General features: G+C 42.2%; 1 long non-coding RNA gene across 2 annotated transcripts in view; it reads right to left on the minus strand.

The window, feature by feature from the left end:
- LOC141140763 (uncharacterized) overlaps positions 1-14708 on the minus strand; it is a 133223-nt gene that overhangs the window by 68636 nt on the left and 49879 nt on the right. Inside the window, exon 3 of one of the 2 annotated variants that reach the window (XR_012243997.1) lies at positions 7617-9684. The exons of the other annotated variant lie outside the window; for it this stretch is intronic. This is a non-coding gene — a long non-coding RNA (uncharacterized lncRNA). Of the gene's footprint in view, positions 1-7616; positions 9685-14708 lie in introns of those variants that run through there. 2 annotated transcript variants of the gene reach the window in all.

Raw genomic sequence — 14708 nt, forward strand, 5'->3', positions numbered from 1 at the left:
ATTATGTGTTAGGTTTCTGATTCATTTTCATTTGATATGGTGTTTAGTAAAGCAAGCTCATGTTGCCTCAAGCTAAAAACCATGGCAAAAGGATGGCTAATTAGCATTTAATAAATACACTATTTCTGCAATTACATTATATAAGCACGGCGAGTAACATTTTCTATCTAAACCAGACACAGAAAATGGATGGCTCTTGTAAACAATTTGCTTGTTTGGTAAAATTTGATAATATTTCTAGCCCTCTTTTGAGGGGTTGTGAGAAATGGTCCTCCCCAAACAGGATAGCATGCTAAACCTGTAGGTAAATATAATAATCTAATCAAAGTAATTGAGAGCGGATGAACTACTGCAGCCAGCAAATAAAACAATAACCATGAGGCTACTTTCACACTGAGGCGCTTTACAGTCGCTGCAGCGCTAAAAATAGCGCCTGCATAGAGCCTGTAAAGTGCCTCTCCTGTCTCTCCAGTGTGAAAGCCCGAGGGCTTTCACACTGGAGCGGTGCGCTTGCAGGATGGTAAAAAAAGTAATCTTTTCAGCAATTTAGGAGCGGTATATACAACGCTCCTAAAGTGCCCCTGCCCATTGAAATCAATGGGGCAGTGCCAGCAAAGCACCACCGCAGCGGCGCTTTGCAGGCGGTTTCAAACCTTGTTCGGCCGCTAGCGGCGGTTTAAAGCTCCCTGCTAGCGGCCGAATAGCGCAGCTAAAACAACAGCAATATCGGCGCTTTACCGCTGATGCCCGCCTGCCCCATTGTGAAAGTAGCATAAGTAAATACATACACACCAGTTTGGGAAGAATACAAGCTTTTTATAATAAAAATTTAATAATAGTGCAAACAGGCAATATCAACAAAGGGCCCAACAGAAGTCCTAGTGGAATTGTGCACATATACCCAGTAATATATTGTTATTAACCACTTAAGGACCGGGCCTATTTTTCAGACTCTTTTACAAGTTGAAATCTTTTTTTTTTGCTATAAAATCACTTAGAACCCCCAAACATTATATATATTTTTTTCTAACACCCTAGAGAATAAAATGGTGGTCATTGCAATACTTTATGTCACAACGTATTTACGCAGCGCTCTTACAAGCGCACTTTTCTGGGAAAAAATACACTTTTTTGACCTAAAAAAAAAGACAACAATAAAGTTAGCCCAATTTTCTTTTCATATTGTAAAAGATAATGTTACACCGACTAAATTGATATCCAAGATGTCATGCTTCAAAATTACACCCGCTCGTGGATTGGCGACAAACTTTCTCAAATCGTCTTTCAGGACAACCTTGGAGAGAGCGCAGCTCCGCCCATTTTCCAGGAAACACATGCAGCCTTTAAATCCCTCCTCTTCCACCATGGCAGTTATTGTGTTTCCTCCGCCATGGTGGAAGCACATGCTGGAACCAGGGAGCTGTGCTCTCTTCAAGGTGGAGGGAGAAGGCTTAACTTAACACTGCCTGGAGTGCAGTGACTATCCCAGCACCCTGCACGGTCAGAGGTAACCTCTCTCAGACCCTGCAGTTTGGTCATGGTGGTTGCTGCTAAACTGGTGTTTTACATTGTTCAGGGAACCTCTCTTTTCTGCTGGTGGTGGTCTATTTTGCTTTTTTGCACTAAGGGCAGGAAAGTGTTCAGGGTCCCTTAGTGAGATGTCATTATTCTTGTTCCAGGAAAAAGTTTTAGGGAAGTCTAAACATTCAAACCTACCAAGTCAGAGGAAATGTCCTTCCTGCAAGAACCCCCTCAGAGGGTCTTGGCAAAAGGCAATGTGCAGGTCCTGTATCAAGGACTTGGTCAAAGAGGAAACATCCCAACAATACGGGGACCTGTTCTCTTCAGTACAAGAACTCACAAGCTCTGAGTTCAGTTAAGTCCTTACTGGTTCAGAGCCCGACAGGCCAAGTCGAACCCCAGCAACCACCATCCAGCCCGAGGGCACCCACCTCTAGTCCCCTGAGTTGTGGACTCAGGGGATGAGGGGGCAAGTACTCTTTCCTCCCTCAAGGATTCAGATGAGGAGGAAGAAGAAGACAATAGCCGAGCCTCTAGGTATAAACTGTCTTTGGTGGAAGTGGACGATCTGCTGAGAGCGATTTACACTACCCTCGACATCCAGGAGGAGAAGGTTCAACTGTCAGTCCATGATAAAATGTACCAGGGTCTGGATGACACTAAACACAAAGTGTTCCCGGGGGGCGGAGCCAGCAGCTGATATGTGAGCAGCACTGAGACAGAGCTCCCTGCAGGACAACGAATCCTTCAGACATCCTGGGTGTCAGAGACACAGATTCTCCACACCAAAGCCTTCAATACCCTCTCTGGACCTGGCTGAACACGGCAGTATGGTTAAATACGGGCGAGCGCCCATGGAATCCTCGGCAGACCATCTCTCTCAGTATGTCTGGGGATCTCAAGATGGAGGCGGCCATGAGGCAGAGGAAAGACACCACAGCAATACACAGCAGAGTAGACTAGATAAGTCCCCTTCTCACTCTGGCAAGGTAAGCCTACTGCCTCCTAGAACTAAGGGAATGAGGAAAGGACTCTCCCTGGATGGGTTACCACAGGAAGAAATGGGAGATATAATGCCAGAGGAGGGGGAGGGGGAGCCATCTCTGAAACAGATTATGGAAGCTATATGTACCTGCCAGGCCACACTGACTGAACACATTGATGGCATGAGGGCTGAGATGTTGTTTTTAAAGAATGATGTACAGAATATTAGAGAACAAGAGAAAATTCGCCCATGGGACTTTAAATGAGTTGGTCATATAGGTCATGATGAGTAGTATAAAGATTTATTGAAGTTCCAAAAACATAATTTATAATGAGCATAAAAACATCATAGGGCATGATTAGACCATTGACATATTGATTACAGTATAAAAATACATAGTATACATATACAACTTAGTACTCGACGCGTTTCGCGAGCTCTGCTCGCTTCTTCAGGAGTTGGTGTATATGCAGGATATCTACAAAATAATAGGTATCAATAAGATATAACATTCAATAATGATAATGGTCAAAGAAGAAGTACGTGGCCTAAAGGAATTACCCCATACTTGCATTATGGTCAATGGGTCCATAGGACTGATCTACAAAGGCAACAGCGGAAGGTACTCCAACCGGGAGCTGAAGGTGCGTAGCCCGCAGTAAGCCGAGCGGGGGTCCAGTAGGAGGCGGACATGGCGAGGAAAAGGAAGAAAAGGAATGTTGTATATCCTAGGATGTCCCAGAGGCCACATATGTCATGACAACTGTAATAAAAATTATATATATGTATGTATCTTCTAGAGTAATATAAGGGTATAAATGGTATGATATCGCTCTTATGTAAAGAAATCCATGACATAATAGGTGTGGGTGCAAACAGGAAAGAAAGGAAAATGATAATAAGAGAGTGTAAAGGATGCATGGTGTGAAAGGAAAAGAAAAGAATTGTGTTCCTTGGTGTGTCTCAATAGCCATATATAGTATGTTCACAATGTTGGCAGTAAAATGTATGTAGATCTAATGGTAAACACCATAAAGGTGAGATAAATATATAGAGATAAGGTATCTTTGGATGTCCATGTAGTATACTAGAATGAAGAGAGAACACAAACAAGCAAGAGTGGATATGAACACAATACGAGGAGTAAGATGAAGACAAACCAAGATATAGAAAGAAAACTAGAGAGATGTATCTTAGTAATAAGTAATGAGTATAGCATTACAAACATAGTATGTGCAAGTGAGGTTGAGTAAAAATAAAATGACATTTTGCATGATGGTGATGTGCTTACCCATGTGTAGGACCTCTCAGGTACGAGGGAACAAGCCAAGTGAGGAAAGAGAGGAGAGTTCGCCATGTCACAGCCTCTAAACTTAAACCCCCGAGCGGGAGCGTTGGGCTACGCCCCTAACGCCATACGAACGTGGCTGAGGTGGATGCCCACGCTGCGCATGCGCGAGCTCCTCCAGCCAACGTGATGACGCACTGCACGCCAAATCGTGGAGCCGCAAGGATGCGGAAGTCACACGATGGGTGCAGGTGTATGGCGCCGATGTAAAGGTGGCCCCGCCCATACAAATTAGGAGGGGAGGGGACAGCAGGGGAGAGGGTAGCCCCCCATTTATACATCGCAGCTCCCGGAAAAGAGAAACAAAACCGCGGCCACCGATGGATACAGCACATAGGAGACACTACCATAAATCAGCTAGAGTGGCATAAATGAATGATATAGTACTCATATATAATGTATAATGGCAATTGGTAATAGTAAATATGACCACGAGAGCAGCAAACGGACCAAGTGGGCTAGTAGGTGTCTTCCACCTTAATAATTCAATAGAAAAAGAGGGCGGTCTGGATGCTGCCTCTTAATATAACACAACTCCATCCCTATTAAACATTCAAAACAAGAGAAAATTCGCCCATGGGACTTTAAATGAGTTGGTCATATAGGTCATGATGAGTAGTATAAAGATTTATTGAAGTTCCAAAAACATAATTTATAATGAGCATAAAAACATCATAGGGCATGATTAGACCATTGACATATTGATTACAGTATAAAAATACATAGTATACATATACAACTTAGTACTCGACGCGTTTCGCGAGCTCTGCTCGCTTCTTCAGGAGTTGGTGTATATGCAGGATATCTACAAAATAATAGGTATCAATAAGATATAACATTCAATAATGATAATGGTCAAAGAAGAAGTACGTGGCCTAAAGGAATTACCCCATACTTGCATTATGGTCAATGGGTCCATAGGACTGATCTACAAAGGCAACAGCGGAAGGTACTCCAACCGGGAGCTGAAGGTGCGTAGCCCGCAGTAAGCCGAGCGGGGGTCCAGTAGGAGGCGGACATGGCGAGGAAAAGGAAGAAAAGGAATGTTGTATATCCTAGGATGTCCCAGAGGCCACATATGTCATGACAACTGTAATAAAAATTATATATATGTATGTATCTTCTAGAGTAATATAAGGGTATAAATGGTATGATATCGCTCTTATGTAAAGAAATCCATGACATAATAGGTGTGGGTGCAAACAGGAAAGAAAGGAAAATGATAATAAGAGAGTGTAAAGGATGCATGGTGTGAAAGGAAAAGAAAAGAATTGTGTTCCTTGGTGTGTCTCAATAGCCATATATAGTATGTTCACAATGTTGGCAGTAAAATGTATGTAGATCTAATGGTAAACACCATAAAGGTGAGATAAATATATAGAGATAAGGTATCTTTGGATGTCCATGTAGTATACTAGAATGAAGAGAGAACACAAACAAGCAAGAGTGGATATGAACACAATACGAGGAGTAAGATGAAGACAAACCAAGATATAGAAAGAAAACTAGAGAGATGTATCTTAGTAATAAGTAATGAGTATAGCATTACACACATAGTATGTGCAAGTGAGGTTGAGTAAAAATAAAATGACATTTTGCATGATGGTGATGTGCTTACCCATGTGTAGGACCTCTCAGGTACGAGGGAACAAGCCAAGTGAGGAAAGAGAGGAGAGTTCGCCATGTCACAGCCTCTAAACTTAAACCCCCGAGCGGGAGCGTTGGGCTACGCCCCTAACGCCATACGAACGTGGCTGAGGTGGATGCCCACGCTGCGCATGCGCGAGCTCCTCCAGCCAACGTGATGACGCACTGCACGCCAAATCGTGGAGCCGCAAGGATGCGGAAGTCACACGATGGGTGCAGGTGTATGGCGCCGATGTAAAGGTGGCCCCGCCCATACAAATTAGGAGGGGAGGGGACAGCAGGGGAGAGGGTAGCCCCCCATTTATACATCGCAGCTCCCGGAAAAGAGAAACAAAACCGCGGCCACCGATGGATACAGCACATAGGAGACACTACCATAAATCAGCTAGAGTGGCATAAATGAATGATATAGTACTCATATATAATGTATAATGGCAATTGGTAATAGTAAATATGACCACGAGAGCAGCAAACGGACCAAGTGGGCTAGTAGGTGTCTTCCACCTTAATAATTCAATAGAAAAAGAGGGCGGTCTGGATGCTGCCTCTTAATATAACACAACTCCATCCCTATTAAACATTCAAAACAAGAGAAAATTCGCCCATGGGACTTTAAATGAGTTGGTCATATAGGTCATGATGAGTAGTATAAAGATTTATTGAAGTTCCAAAAACATAATTTATAATGAGCATAAAAACATCATAGGGCATGATTAGACCATTGACATATTGATTACAGTATAAAAATACATAGTATACATATACAACTTAGTACTCGACGCGTTTCGCGAGCTCTGCTCGCTTCTTCAGGAGTTGGTGTATATGCAGGATATCTACAAAATAATAGGTATCAATAAGATATAACATTCAATAATGATAATGGTCAAAGAAGAAGTACGTGGCCTAAAGGAATTACCCCATACTTGCATTATGGTCAATGGGTCCATAGGACTGATCTACAAAGGCAACAGCGGAAGGTACTCCAACCGGGAGCTGAAGGTGCGTAGCCCGCAGTAAGCCGAGCGGGGGTCCAGTAGGAGGCGGACATGGCGAGGAAAAGGAAGAAAAGGAATGTTGTATATCCTAGGATGTCCCAGAGGCCACATATGTCATGACAACTGTAATAAAAATTATATATATGTATGTATCTTCTAGAGTAATATAAGGGTATAAATGGTATGATATCGCTCTTATGTAAAGAAATCCATGACATAATAGGTGTGGGTGCAAACAGGAAAGAAAGGAAAATGATAATAAGAGAGTGTAAAGGATGCATGGTGTGAAAGGAAAAGAAAAGAATTGTGTTCCTTGGTGTGTCTCAATAGCCATATATAGTATGTTCACAATGTTGGCAGTAAAATGTATGTAGATCTAATGGTAAACACCATAAAGGTGAGATAAATATATAGAGATAAGGTATCTTTGGATGTCCATGTAGTATACTAGAATGAAGAGAGAACACAAACAAGCAAGAGTGGATATGAACACAATACGAGGAGTAAGATGAAGACAAACCAAGATATAGAAAGAAAACTAGAGAGATGTATCTTAGTAATAAGTAATGAGTATAGCATTACACACATAGTATGTGCAAGTGAGGTTGAGTAAAAATAAAATGACATTTTGCATGATGGTGATGTGCTTACCCATGTGTAGGACCTCTCAGGTACGAGGGAACAAGCCAAGTGAGGAAAGAGAGGAGAGTTCGCCATGTCACAGCCTCTAAACTTAAACCCCCGAGCGGGAGCGTTGGGCTACGCCCCTAACGCCATACGAACGTGGCTGAGGTGGATGCCCACGCTGCGCATGCGCGAGCTCCTCCAGCCAACGTGATGACGCACTGCACGCCAAATCGTGGAGCCGCAAGGATGCGGAAGTCACACGATGGGTGCAGGTGTATGGCGCCGATGTAAAGGTGGCCCCGCCCATACAAATTAGGAGGGGAGGGGACAGCAGGGGAGAGGGTAGCCCCCCATTTATACATCGCAGCTCCCGGAAAAGAGAAACAAAACCGCGGCCACCGATGGATACAGCACATAGGAGACACTACCATAAATCAGCTAGAGTGGCATAAATGAATGATATAGTACTCATATATAATATATAATGGCAATTGGTAATAGTAAATATGACCACGAGAGCAGCAAACGGACCAAGTGGGCTAGTAGGTGTCTTCCACCTTAATAATTCAATAGAAAAAGAGGGCGGTCTGGATGCTGCCTCTTAATATAACACAACTCCATCCCTATTAAACATTCAAAACAAGAGAAAATTCGCCCATGGGACTTTAAATGAGTTGGTCATATAGGTCATGATGAGTAGTATAAAGATTTATTGAAGTTCCAAAAACATAATTTATAATGAGCATAAAAACATCATAGGGCATGATTAGACCATTGACATATTGATTACAGTATAAAAATACATAGTATACATATACAACTTAGTACTCGACGCGTTTCGCGAGCTCTGCTCGCTTCTTCAGGAGTTGGTGTATATGCAGGATATCTACAAAATAATAGGTATCAATAAGATATAACATTCAATAATGATAATGGTCAAAGAAGAAGTACGTGGCCTAAAGGAATTACCCCATACTTGCATTATGGTCAATGGGTCCATAGGACTGATCTACAAAGGCAACAGCGGAAGGTACTCCAACCGGGAGCTGAAGGTGCGTAGCCCGCAGTAAGCCGAGCGGGGGTCCAGTAGGAGGCGGACATGGCGAGGAAAAGGAAGAAAAGGAATGTTGTATATCCTAGGATGTCCCAGAGGCCACATATGTCATGACAACTGTAATAAAAATTATATATATGTATGTATCTTCTAGAGTAATATAAGGGTATAAATGGTATGATATCGCTCTTATGTAAAGAAATCCATGACATAATAGGTGTGGGTGCAAACAGGAAAGAAAGGAAAATGATAATAAGAGAGTGTAAAGGATGCATGGTGTGAAAGGAAAAGAAAAGAATTGTGTTCCTTGGTGTGTCTCAATAGCCATATATAGTATGTTCACAATGTTGGCAGTAAAATGTATGTAGATCTAATGGTAAACACCATAAAGGTGAGATAAATATATAGAGATAAGGTATCTTTGGATGTCCATGTAGTATACTAGAATGAAGAGAGAACACAAACAAGCAAGAGTGGATATGAACACAATACGAGGAGTAAGATGAAGACAAACCAAGATATAGAAAGAAAACTAGAGAGATGTATCTTAGTAATAAGTAATGAGTATAGCATTACACACATAGTATGTGCAAGTGAGGTTGAGTAAAAATAAAATGACATTTTGCATGATGGTGATGTGCTTACCCATGTGTAGGACCTCTCAGGTACGAGGGAACAAGCCAAGTGAGGAAAGAGAGGAGAGTTCGCCATGTCACAGCCTCTAAACTTAAACCCCCGAGCGGGAGCGTTGGGCTACGCCCCTAACGCCATACGAACGTGGCTGAGGTGGATGCCCACGCTGCGCATGCGCGAGCTCCTCCAGCCAACGTGATGACGCACTGCACGCCAAATCGTGGAGCCGCAAGGATGCGGAAGTCACACGATGGGTGCAGGTGTATGGCGCCGATGTAAAGGTGGCCCCGCCCATACAAATTAGGAGGGGAGGGGACAGCAGGGGAGAGGGTAGCCCCCCATTTATACATCGCAGCTCCCGGAAAAGAGAAACAAAACCGCGGCCACCGATGGATACAGCACATAGGAGACACTACCATAAATCAGCTAGAGTGGCATAAATGAATGATATAGTACTCATATATAATGTATAATGGCAATTGGTAATAGTAAATATGACCACGAGAGCAGCAAACGGACCAAGTGGGCTAGTAGGTGTCTTCCACCTTAATAATTCAATAGAAAAAGAGGGCGGTCTGGATGCTGCCTCTTAATATAACACAACTCCATCCCTATTAAACATTCAAAACAAGAGAAAATTCGCCCATGGGACTTTAAATGAGTTGGTCATATAGGTCATGATGAGTAGTATAAAGATTTATTGAAGTTCCAAAAACATAATTTATAATGAGCATAAAAACATCATAGGGCATGATTAGACCATTGACATATTGATTACAGTATAAAAATACATAGTATACATATACAACTTAGTACTCGACGCGTTTCGCGAGCTCTGCTCGCTTCTTCAGGAGTTGGTGTATATGCAGGATATCTACAAAATAATAGGTATCAATAAGATATAACATTCAATAATGATAATGGTCAAAGAAGAAGTACGTGGCCTAAAGGAATTACCCCATACTTGCATTATGGTCAATGGGTCCATAGGACTGATCTACAAAGGCAACAGCGGAAGGTACTCCAACCGGGAGCTGAAGGTGCGTAGCCCGCAGTAAGCCGAGCGGGGGTCCAGTAGGAGGCGGACATGGCGAGGAAAAGGAAGAAAAGGAATGTTGTATATCCTAGGATGTCCCAGAGGCCACATATGTCATGACAACTGTCATATCCACTCTTGCTTGTTTGTGTTCTCTCTTCATTCTAGTATACTACATGGACATCCAAAGATACCTTATCTCTATATATTTATCTCACCTTTATGGTGTTTACCATTAGATCTACATACATTTTACTGCCAACATTGTGAACATACTATATATGGCTATTGAGACACACCAAGGAACACAATTCTTTTCTTTTCCTTTCACACCATGCATCCTTTACACTCTCTTATTATCATTTTCCTTTCTTTCCTGTTTGCACCCACACCTATTATGTCATGGATTTCTTTACATAAGAGCGATATCATACCATTTATACCCTTATATTACTCTAGAAGATACATACATATATATAATTTTTATTACAGTTGTCATGACATATGTGGCCTCTGGGACATCCTAGGATATACAACATTCCTTTTCTTCCTTTTCCTCGCCATGTCCGCCTCCTACTGGACCCCCGCTCGGCTTACTGCGGGCTACGCACCTTCAGCTCCCGGTTGGAGTACCTTCCGCTGTTGCCTTTGTAGATCAGTCCTATGGACCCATTGACCATAATGCAAGTATGGGGTAATTCCTTTAGGCCACGTACTTCTTCTTTGACCATTATCATTATTGAATGTTATATCTTATTGATACCTATTATTTTGTAGATATCCTGCATATACACCAACTCCTGAAGAAGCGAGCAGAGCTCGCGAAACGCGTCGAGTACTAAGTTGTATATGTATACTATGTATTTTTATACTGTAATCAATATGTCAATGGTCTAATCATGCCCTATGATGTTTTTATGCTCATTATAAATTATGTTTTTGGAACTTCAATAAATCTTTATACTACTCATCATGACCTATATGACCAACTCATTTAAAGTCCCATGGGCGAATTTTCTCTTGTTTTGAATGTTTAATAGGGATGGAGTTGTGTTATATTAAGAGGCAGCATCCAGACCGCCCTCTTTTTCTATTGAATTATTAAGGTGGAAGACACCTACTAGCCCACTTGGTCCGTTTGCTGCTCTCGTGGTCATATTTACTATTACCAATTGCCATTATACATTATATATGAGTACTATATCATTCATTTATGCCACTCTAGCTGATTTATGGTAGTGTCTCCTATGTGCTGTATCCATCGGTGGCCGCGGTTTTGTTTCTCTTTTCCGGGAGCTGCGATGTATAAATGGGGGGCTACCCTCTCCCCTGCTGTCCCCTCCCCTCCTAATTTGTATGGGCGGGGCCACCTTTACATCGGCGCCATACACCTGCACCCATCGTGTGACTTCCGCATCCTTGCGGCTCCACGATTTGGCGTGCAGTGCGTCATCACGTTGGCTGGAGGAGCTCGCGCATGCGCAGCGTGGGCATCCACCTCAGCCACGTTCGTATGGCGTTAGGGGCGTAGCCCAACGCTCCCGCTCGGGGGTTTAAGTTTAGAGGCTGTGACATGGCGAACTCTCCTCTCTTTCCTCACTTGGCTTGTTCCCTCGTACCTGAGAGGTCCTACACATGGGTAAGCACATCACCATCATGCAAAATGTCATTTTATTTTTACTCAACCTCACTTGCACATACTATGTGTGTAATGCTATACTCATTACTTATTACTAAGATACATCTCTCTAGTTTTCTTTCTATATCTTGGTTTGTCTTCATCTTACTCCTCGTATTGTGTTCATATCCACTCTTGCTTGTTTGTGTTCTCTCTTCATTCTAGTATACTACATGGACATCCAAAGATACCTTATCTCTATATATTTATCTCACCTTTATGGTGTTTACCATTAGATCTACATACATTTTACTGCCAACATTGTGAACATACTATATATGGCTATTGAGACACACCAAGGAACACAATTCTTTTCTTTTCCTTTCACACCATGCATCCTTTACACTCTCTTATTATCATTTTCCTTTCTTTCCTGTTTGCACCCACACCTATTATGTCATGGATTTCTTTACATAAGAGCGATATCATACCATTTATACCCTTATATTACTCTAGAAGATACATACATATATATAATTTTTATTACAGTTGTCATGACATATGTGGCCTCTGGGACATCCTAGGATATACAACATTCCTTTTCTTCCTTTTCCTCGCCATGTCCGCCTCCTACTGGACCCCCGCTCGGCTTACTGCGGGCTACGCACCTTCAGCTCCCGGTTGGAGTACCTTCCGCTGTTGCCTTTGTAGATCAGTCCTATGGACCCATTGACCATAATGCAAGTATGGGGTAATTCTTTTAGGCCACGTACTTCTTCTTTGACCATTATCATTATTGAATGTTATATCTTATTGATACCTATTATTTTGTAGATATCCTGCATATACACCAACTCCTGAAGAAGCGAGCAGAGCTCGCGAAACGCGTCGAGTACTAAGTTGTATATGTATACTATGTATTTTTATACTGTAATCAATATGTCAATGGTCTAATCATGCCCTATGATGTTTTTATGCTCATTATAAATTATGTTTTTGGAACTTCAATAAATCTTTATACTACTCATCATGACCTATATGACCAACTCATTTAAAGTCCCATGGGCGAATTTTCTCTTGTTTTGAATGTTTAATAGGGATGGAGTTGTGTTATATTAAGAGGCAGCATCCAGACCGCCCTCTTTTTCTATTGAATTATTAAGGTGGAAGACACCTACTAGCCCACTTGGTCCGTTTGCTGCTCTCGTGGTCATATTTACTATTACCAATTGCCATTATACATTATATATGAGTACTATATCATTCATTTATGCCACTCTAGCTGATTTATGGTAGTGTCTCCTATGTGCTGTATCCATCGGTGGCCGCGGTTTTGTTTCTCTTTTCCGGGAGCTGCGATGTATAAATGGGGGGCTACCCTCTCCCCTGCTGTCCCCTCCCCTCCTAATTTGTATGGGCGGGGCCACCTTTACATCGGCGCCATACACCTGCACCCATCGTGTGACTTCCGCATCCTTGCGGCTCCACGATTTGGCGTGCAGTGCGTCATCACGTTGGCTGGAGGAGCTCGCGCATGCGCAGCGTGGGCATCCACCTCAGCCACGTTCGTATGGCGTTAGGGGCGTAGCCCAACGCTCCCGCTCGGGGGTTTAAGTTTAGAGGCTGTGACATGGCGAACTCTCCTCTCTTTCCTCACTTGGCTTGTTCCCTCGTACCTGAGAGGTCCTACACATGGGTAAGCACATCACCATCATGCAAAATGTCATTTTATTTTTACTCAACCTCACTTGCACATACTATGTGTGTAATGCTATACTCATTACTTATTACTAAGATACATCTCTCTAGTTTTCTTTCTATATCTTGGTTTGTCTTCATCTTACTCCTCGTATTGTGTTCATATCCACTCTTGCTTGTTTGTGTTCTCTCTTCATTCTAGTATACTACATGGACATCCAAAGATACCTTATCTCTATATATTTATCTCACCTTTATGGTGTTTACCATTAGATCTACATACATTTTACTGCCAACATTGTGAACATACTATATATGGCTATTGAGACACACCAAGGAACACAATTCTTTTCTTTTCCTTTCACACCATGCATCCTTTACACTCTCTTATTATCATTTTCCTTTCTTTCCTGTTTGCACCCACACCTATTATGTCATGGATTTCTTTACATAAGAGCGATATCATACCATTTATACCCTTATATTACTCTAGAAGATACATACATATATATAATTTTTATTACAGTTGTCATGACATATGTGGCCTCTGGGACATCCTAGGATATACAACATTCCTTTTCTTCCTTTTCCTCGCCATGTCCGCCTCCTACTGGACCCCCGCTCGGCTTACTGCGGGCTACGCACCTTCAGCTCCCGGTTGGAGTACCTTCCGCTGTTGCCTTTGTAGATCAGTCCTATGGACCCATTGACCATAATGCAAGTATGGGGTAATTCCTTTAGGCCACGTACTTCTTCTTTGACCATTATCATTATTGAATGTTATATCTTATTGATACCTATTATTTTGTAGATATCCTGCATATACACCAACTCCTGAAGAAGCGAGCAGAGCTCGCGAAACGCGTCGAGTACTAAGTTGTATATGTATACTATGTATTTTTATACTGTAATCAATATGTCAATGGTCTAATCATGCCCTATGATGTTTTTATGCTCATTATAAATTATGTTTTTGGAACTTCAATAAATCTTTATACTACTCATCATGACCTATATGACCAACTCATTTAAAGTCCCATGGGCGAATTTTCTCTTGTTTTGAATGTTTAATAGGGATGGAGTTGTGTTATATTAAGAGGCAGCATCCAGACCGCCCTCTTTTTCTAGAATATTAGAGAAAGGGCTACTGAAGCTGAACACAGAATTAGTGACCTGGAAGATGTAGTCCGCCCTTTGGAGAATAAAGTTCAACACATCCACTGTGAAGTGAATGCTCACACAGATAAGCTCAGTAATATGGAAGACCGCCAAAGGAGGAACAATATTCGCCTGGTTGGTTTCCCTGAGAAGGCAGAAGGCAAACAACCCGAAGACTTCCTTGAAATGTGGCTTAAGGACAATATAGCGAACGATGCCTTTTCACGCTTATTCGCCATAGAGAGGGCTCACAGGGTGCCATCTAAACCTCCCTCTCCTGGGTCTCACCCACGTCCAATGATAGCCCGGATTCTACATTTTAGAAAAATATCCTTCGTGCTGCCCGCACTATGGGAGACTTGCAATTTAATGGTAACCGAATTTCAAT

The sequence above is a fragment of the Aquarana catesbeiana genome, linkage group LG04 (assembly GCF_042186555.1).
Source record: "Aquarana catesbeiana isolate 2022-GZ linkage group LG04, ASM4218655v1, whole genome shotgun sequence".
In the NCBI taxonomy this organism is placed as follows: Eukaryota; Metazoa; Chordata; class Amphibia; order Anura; family Ranidae; genus Aquarana; species Aquarana catesbeiana.